Genomic DNA, 6569 nt, shown 5'->3' with positions numbered 1-6569 from the left:
TGGGCCTGGGCGGCGGGGCTGTCTCTGGCTGCCGTCCCGCCCCTCCCGTCCGGCCGCCGCCGCCGCCGCCGCCGCCACCGCCGCCGCCTGGGGGTTGGTTGAGGCGGACGGTGGGGTCCCGGCCGGAGTGTGGCGCCGCCGCTGCGCGTAGGCAAAGCGGGCAGGTGAGTGCGGATGGCAAGCTCCCGCGTGCGGCCCGCGGGCTGAGGGGACAGGGTTCCGCCGCTTCTGACGCTGTGAGGCCGGCCGGGCTCCGAGGTCCAGTGGTCGGCCGCGGCTGAGCTCTCAGGGCCTGGGCGGCTGCGGGCTCCGAGGCCCGGCAGGCCTGTGTCCTGAGGGGACTCGCGAGCTTCTGTAGCTTCCCTCAGCCACTGGGACGGGGGCAGGCGGCAGGTGCAGGGCGCGGCCTGGGTGCGGCCTGGGCGCCGCCCTCGGGTGCGGCCGGGGCCCGGAGCGCGCGCAGGGCGCTGGGACTGCGTGTGGCGGGCTGCAGCCTTGGTTTCCTTCCTCTGGCGGCGGGCGCACGCGGCTTGGGGCCGAGGCGCCTCTCTCTGCAGCTTTCTGTTGCCCACCGGGAGCCCGGCCCCCGCGCCTTGTCCTCCACTGCCCGCTTGCAAAGGCAGGCGTAGAAAAATAGGTCATGTTTCTTCCCACGCGCCCCTGGCCGAGGTCCACACGCGACGAGCGCGCTTCGAGAGAGAAGCATTCAGTGCTCTTGGAGTTTGCCATTCCGATTTTCAACTCTTCCTCCTCGCGGCTGCAGCCTGGGGATGCGACTCTGTCTCTTCTCCCTGGCTGCCACTCCTGGAGAAGGAGCTGATTAGTGACGTGCGCCACTGACTGCGAGGGGCCTCACCCCCGCCGCGTCGTGTCTGGAGAGGACGTTGGTGCGTTTCCGAAGTGTGCACGCGTTGAGGATGACTTGGGGCATGCTGTAATCCATTTCTAAACGAACACGGTGTTGTTACCGAAGTAAACACGCTTGAACCGGATGCTGATAGTCATTTTGCCTTGCAGACCCTCAGAAGATTTGAGGTTTTAGTGATGGATGTAACAGAACTGCATCTAGGAAGGCTGAGGCGGGGGATCATGAGTTTCTGGCCTGCCAGAGTTACATAGGGAGACCCTTTCGAAAACACACAAAAACTAACACCAGAATTTGACACTGAAAGTGTGGGTTTTTCATATGTAAGTGATACTGTCCCCATTTTTCCTTCAAAAGCAATGCTGGGTTGTTTTTTTTTTTTGTTTTTTTTTTTGTTTTTTAATGAGTTTTAAACAGTGATAGTCTTGGGGAGTTTTAAGTGAATGCTCCTTTAAAACACACAGTATAGGACATTACCTCTCCCAGTTAAAAAGTTTGTCTAGACTCTCTGGAACCATTACATTACCTACAGTGTGTATGTGGTATGTGGGCTCCTACCTGTAGAGGCTCACTTTATAAATGGGCCAATGGGGCGCTGTGATTGATACTTTGGTGTTATTCCAGCCATTTTGGAATGAATTTTTCTAGGGCTTAAGAAAATAGTTTGCAAAGCCAAGTTTTGAAAAGCTACAGAGAAAAAAAAAAATCTTACTGGGACTCCAAACAACCTTGGTCTTCATTCCCCCAACCCTCTTCTGATGTGCATTCCTTTCTCTTGCGAGAGATCTTACTAATATCTGGATACACAACTCTAGATCCCTCGGAGGGAAGTGATTGCTGCTCTCCCCCTCTTTCACTGTGCAAACATCTCAGTCGAGCTATGCTGGACTTGGAGATCCAAACATTGTGCTGATGTGGGCTCTACCAATGAGAGTTTCTGTTCCTTTTCTGTTTATAAATGCCCAGTAAAATTCTCACTGAAATACTGTTAGCTGGGCCTTGCCACAGAGCATACAAGCGCACAGTAGCCCTCACTACTCAGGGGCCTGAGGCAGGAGGATCTTAGACTCAAAGCTAGCCAGGACGGTGTGAGAGACCTGTCTGGCTGGGGATCTAGCTCTGTGTTAAGAGTGTTTGTTTACTGTGTGAGAAGGCCTGAGTTTCATCTTCAGCACACACATGCACACGTCACTGACTGTCTTTCTTATGTGATGCATGTTTAGGCCAAACTTAAAGATGGCTAAACCATTTTTTAGAAGCCACGTGGTAATAAGGAACTGAGGAGGTTATATTCAGTTTTTGATTGATGTTCTATAGGTCAGCCACTTGAAAACTGTTTTTATGCTCAGCACTGGTGAACAGTCAGCAACCTTCTAAATCTTGATCCCACCTAAAAGAGAATTTTAGAGATGACAGTGCTCAACCAAGTAGCACCAGGAGCATATGGAGTAGGTTTGATTGTAGTAATTCTAGCAGAGTCTCCCCAGTCCACAGACGATGTCCCTATCCCACCCTTAATGCGTCAGACCTTATATGCAGTGGGGAAGTGTTTGCATCTAACTTGCACACTAACCTCTCTCAAGGCTGGAGTTGTCTGTGCCTTAATTCCAATACTTATTACAAGGTCCCTGCGAATAGTTGTCACACTGTGTCCTCCAGGGAGTGGTCAGCAGAAGAGGTTTGGTAATGGTGGACTTCCATCTGTCCTCTTACCTATTTCCATCTGCTGGTGGCTGAATCTGCAATGGAACGTTGGAAAAGGGAGGGTAGCCGATACTGTGTGGATGGAATGTTGGTAAAACTGTGAGGGAAATATATATACTGTGGCTTCTGCAAGCAGGTTGAGGCTTTCCAAATTTCTGAACTGTTTTAGTTACAAAGTCTGTCTCAGTTTGACTCAGAAGTAGCTGCTAGAAGTGTAACTGTGTTTGTTGTGTGTAGTTTGCTGGACTGTCCCCTGTCTTTAGAAGTGGTGGCCTGCTCTTGGCTATAGAGCACTGTGATTTTCCTGCAGCAGACACATTTCAGTGTGTTTCTTCCTCTTAGACCAAAGTCCTGGGAATAGAGGCAAGCCCTGCTGCTCTAAAGAGCAGAGAACCACTTATTAGAACTAGATTATTTTAACATCACACAGTGGATACATAGTTCCCGTAGTTCGGGAGTTGCTGTGGCCAGGTGTTTGCTTTCTCAATTAGCTCCTGATTTTCACTATTGTGTTTGGAGTCACTTTCTGTTAGAGAAGGATATTTGGAATTGTTGTGTCCTTTTTTTTTTTTTTTGGTTCTTTTTTTCGGAGCTGGGGACCGAACCCAGGGCCTTGCGCTTCCTAGGTAAGCGCTCTACCACTGAGCTAAATCCCCAGCTCCTGTTGTGTCCTTTTACTTCTGCTGTAGTGACACCAGTTCGTTCTGATTTGTATTCAGCCACTTGAGATTATTAATTACAGTAAAGTTCTCTTTTCAGGCACCTTTGCTGCCATATTTCACAAAATTGAAATGAAAATATTAATTCTACAGTAATTTCTCTCTTGGTTAAACATTCTAGCCACCTTTTGATTCTTAAATTAATTTTTTAAGTTAAGAAAATTTGTGTGTGTGTGTGTGTGTGTGTGTGTGTGTGTGCGCGCGTGCACACGTGTGTGCAGGAGCACAGGCCTTAGTATGTATTCCTGGTCTCATGAAGGTCAAAAAAGAAAAAAGGATTACCTAGAACTGGATTTACTACATCATTGTGGGCTGCCAGATATGGATGTCAGGAAACAAATGCAGGTCCCCTGGAAGAACATGAAATGCTGTTATCTAAGTAACCATCTCTCCAGCCCCTTAGTGATACATTTTTCTTTACCAAAACAAAAATTAAGTATATTAATAGTCTTATGAAAAAACTTTTAATTAGAAGAATATGTAATAATAGTTTTTTGGTGTGTGTTAAGTTTGTCTGGTAAGTTAAGCCAGAAATAAACCTCATAGACCTCATTTCCACTTGGGAATCTCTTCTAGGTTTTAGAAATAAACACATCATTAGACTGGGGACACAAAACAGGGGTCAACAAGTTTCAAGTGAAAAAAAAAAGAATTAAAATAATTTTGTATAAATATAAAAGACTTAGAATTTTTCTTTTATTTAAAATAATTTTCCTTTTAGTAGAGACAAGGATTTTGCTGAAGTTAGGCCTTGAAAGGAAACTGAGTGATTTCTGATTACCAGGCCAAAGTGAATGTTTAACCTTTGGCAAGTCTCAACTTGGTAATGGGGTTGAGTGGGAGGGAGAGTGGATGAACAGATCTAGGAGAAATGTTCTAAAGAAATAGAGGTGGGATAGAGGATATACATGATTGGATGTCTACAGTTGTGCTTTCGTACAATTTTTTCTTCTTTATTGACAAATAAAAATCGCATATACCCAGGACTCAGTAATACCTGCTGTTTTAGTGTTATCACTGTCTTGTGATTTCTAAGTTTCAGTTTCTTTTTGCAGTACTAGGGTTGAGCCCAGGGCCTCCAGGCAAATGGTATAAATCTCTGGACCTTTAACAAAGGTCTTATTTTGAGGTAAGGTCTCAGGGGGTTGTGTTGTGTTGTCCTTGAACTTTTTGTCTGTTGGTTTTTTTTTTTTTTTGTTTTTTTTTTTTTTGGTTCTTTTTTTTGGAGCTGGGGATCGACCCCAGGGCCTTGCGCTTCCTAGGCAAGCGCTATACCACTGAGCTAAATCCCCAACCCCTGTTGGTTTGTTTTTTAAGACAGGCTATCTTGGACTTGGTGTAGAGTTTAAAGGTTGGCTTTAAGCTCAGAGATCCACATGCTTCTGCCTCCCTAGCACTGTTAAAGGCATAGGCCACTGTGCCTGGCTGTTTTGAACTTTTGTCCCTTTTGCTGCAAGTTCCCAAATAGCTGGACAACAGACACTTCCCTTCCCCACCCATCTGCTCTCCCTCGAACTTGCACTCTTCTTGTCTCAGTCTCCAACTACCACTTTCCCTTTTTAAAGACTATAGTTCATTAGGACATGATGTGGTCTTACGGGCATTTACAATTAGGAGGCTTTAACAATTTCAGTTTTAGGAGATAGGCCTGACTTCAGTGTTAACAGCTTTCTAAGTACAACTAAGAAAAAGTAAGAATTAGGAATGAAAAGTACTATTAAAGTTGCTTTTACTCTGAAGTATTTATTACTGACTAATGAAGTTTTTGGTTTGTTAATTACCATTGTCATGGTCATCTAATCGGCTTCCACGGTTTTTAACCTGTAACAAGGATGTGAATTACAGAGCTGGAAGTAAGATTGGTCTGACTGGGGGAAGTTCTTTATAAGTTTTGTTTGTGTCCCATATTTAACTCAGGTCATTCCTGCATACTTGGACAAAGCAAGCAAAATAGCTTTATCCTTGGAAAACCAAAGAGAAAACCCTTATGCCCATATGTTTTGCTACTGCAAGAATATGTTGCCTTTTTGAACATCAGGAATAGCAGTGATTGTGGCTGGTTTTGAGCCAAATCCTCAATATATGATTGCTTATCAATAAAATCCATGGTTGAGAAGTATTCATGAAGCTCTGGCACCAGCTGAACTTATCATCTTATATAAATTAATTTTTCTAAGCAGCTGCTTTCTTATCTGTAAAGGAGTCATAATGACATTTGTCTCATCTGTTGTTAAGATGCTCACTTGAGTCCATGACAGACAGTGTATGCCCAGACCATGCACTTAGGATGACAACAGTCATGTGGGAAACTGCTACAATACATGGCAGGAATAATACAGTTTCAGCAGCCGGGAATGTCACCCCAAATAACGTAACAGCAGAATTATTGCATTCACTTGAATATTGAGGTTTAGTGTAGTGTACCTGTCTTTCTACAGACAAGTCTATGTGATGAATAGCTTTATTTGATCTCCCTTTATCTTAAAGGCTTTAATAGGGCTGTATGTCCCATGAGACACTCAAGAAATATACACAGGACAAGAGAACGGATCCTCTTGGCTTATAAACTACCTGGAACAACTTTACAAAAATTAGTAAGATCTTGAGTTGAGTTCTAGTGGGGCAGGAGTCCCACTGAAGTGTGAGTCCCTCAGGTTGCCTCAGAAGGACTTTTGCTGCCTTGCTCTCTGGAGAGCAGTGTACAGAGGGTGCCATGCTATACCTGGGAAAGGAGAACATGGAAGCCATCTTCACAGAATTTGGACAGGTCACAGAGGAGTAAGCTCACAAGTAAGAGACTGCTTTAGAAGTGAGCAGGCAGGACTGAGGGCCAGCTCTAGCCTATCATGATCAGAGGACTCCAATGCTTCAGGTCGTGAATTTGTTAGCCAGCCCCATGTTTTCAGACTAGAATTAGATGTGGATAGTGATGCAGTGACAGTTGATGGTGACATAATGTTGTGACTAAGTGTTTACATAATCATCTCACAGGCATCTTCCAGTCCTGATGCTCTGTCATTTTAGAATCTAGAATTTCATATTTGGAGTAGAAGTGGCTTCAAGGTGATTTAGCAGGTTACAGCTGTCCTGTCACCATCTAACACTGTTGTCTCTGTTTTACAGAAAACTGTAATAGAAGTGACTGTCCATGACACCTCATTCCTTGCTTTATTATTAATTTTAGATGATTGTTTTAAGTAGGGACCTCTGGGGACTGAGTAGATGACTTTCTCTGAAGGGTGGCGTAGATGACAGAACATCATAGATGACAGAACATTGGT

At 45.0% G+C, this 6569-nt stretch overlaps 1 protein-coding gene across 1 annotated transcript in view; it reads left to right on the top strand.

The window, feature by feature from the left end:
* The first annotated feature begins 6 nt into the window (after window positions 1–6).
* The window catches only part of Setd3 (SET domain containing 3, actin N3(tau)-histidine methyltransferase), a 66944-nt gene continuing 60381 nt past the window's right edge, over window positions 7–6569 (top strand). The window contains exon 1 of the mRNA NM_001346470.1: window positions 7–164. The gene's annotated coding sequence lies outside the window, so the exon portion shown is untranslated. The remainder of the gene's footprint in view (window positions 165–6569) is intronic.

The sequence above is a fragment of the Rattus norvegicus genome, chromosome 6 (genome assembly GCF_036323735.1).
Source record: "Rattus norvegicus strain BN/NHsdMcwi chromosome 6, GRCr8, whole genome shotgun sequence".
In the NCBI taxonomy this organism is placed as follows: Eukaryota; Metazoa; Chordata; class Mammalia; order Rodentia; family Muridae; genus Rattus; species Rattus norvegicus.
This window is presented reverse-complemented; position numbering and strand designations above follow the sequence as displayed.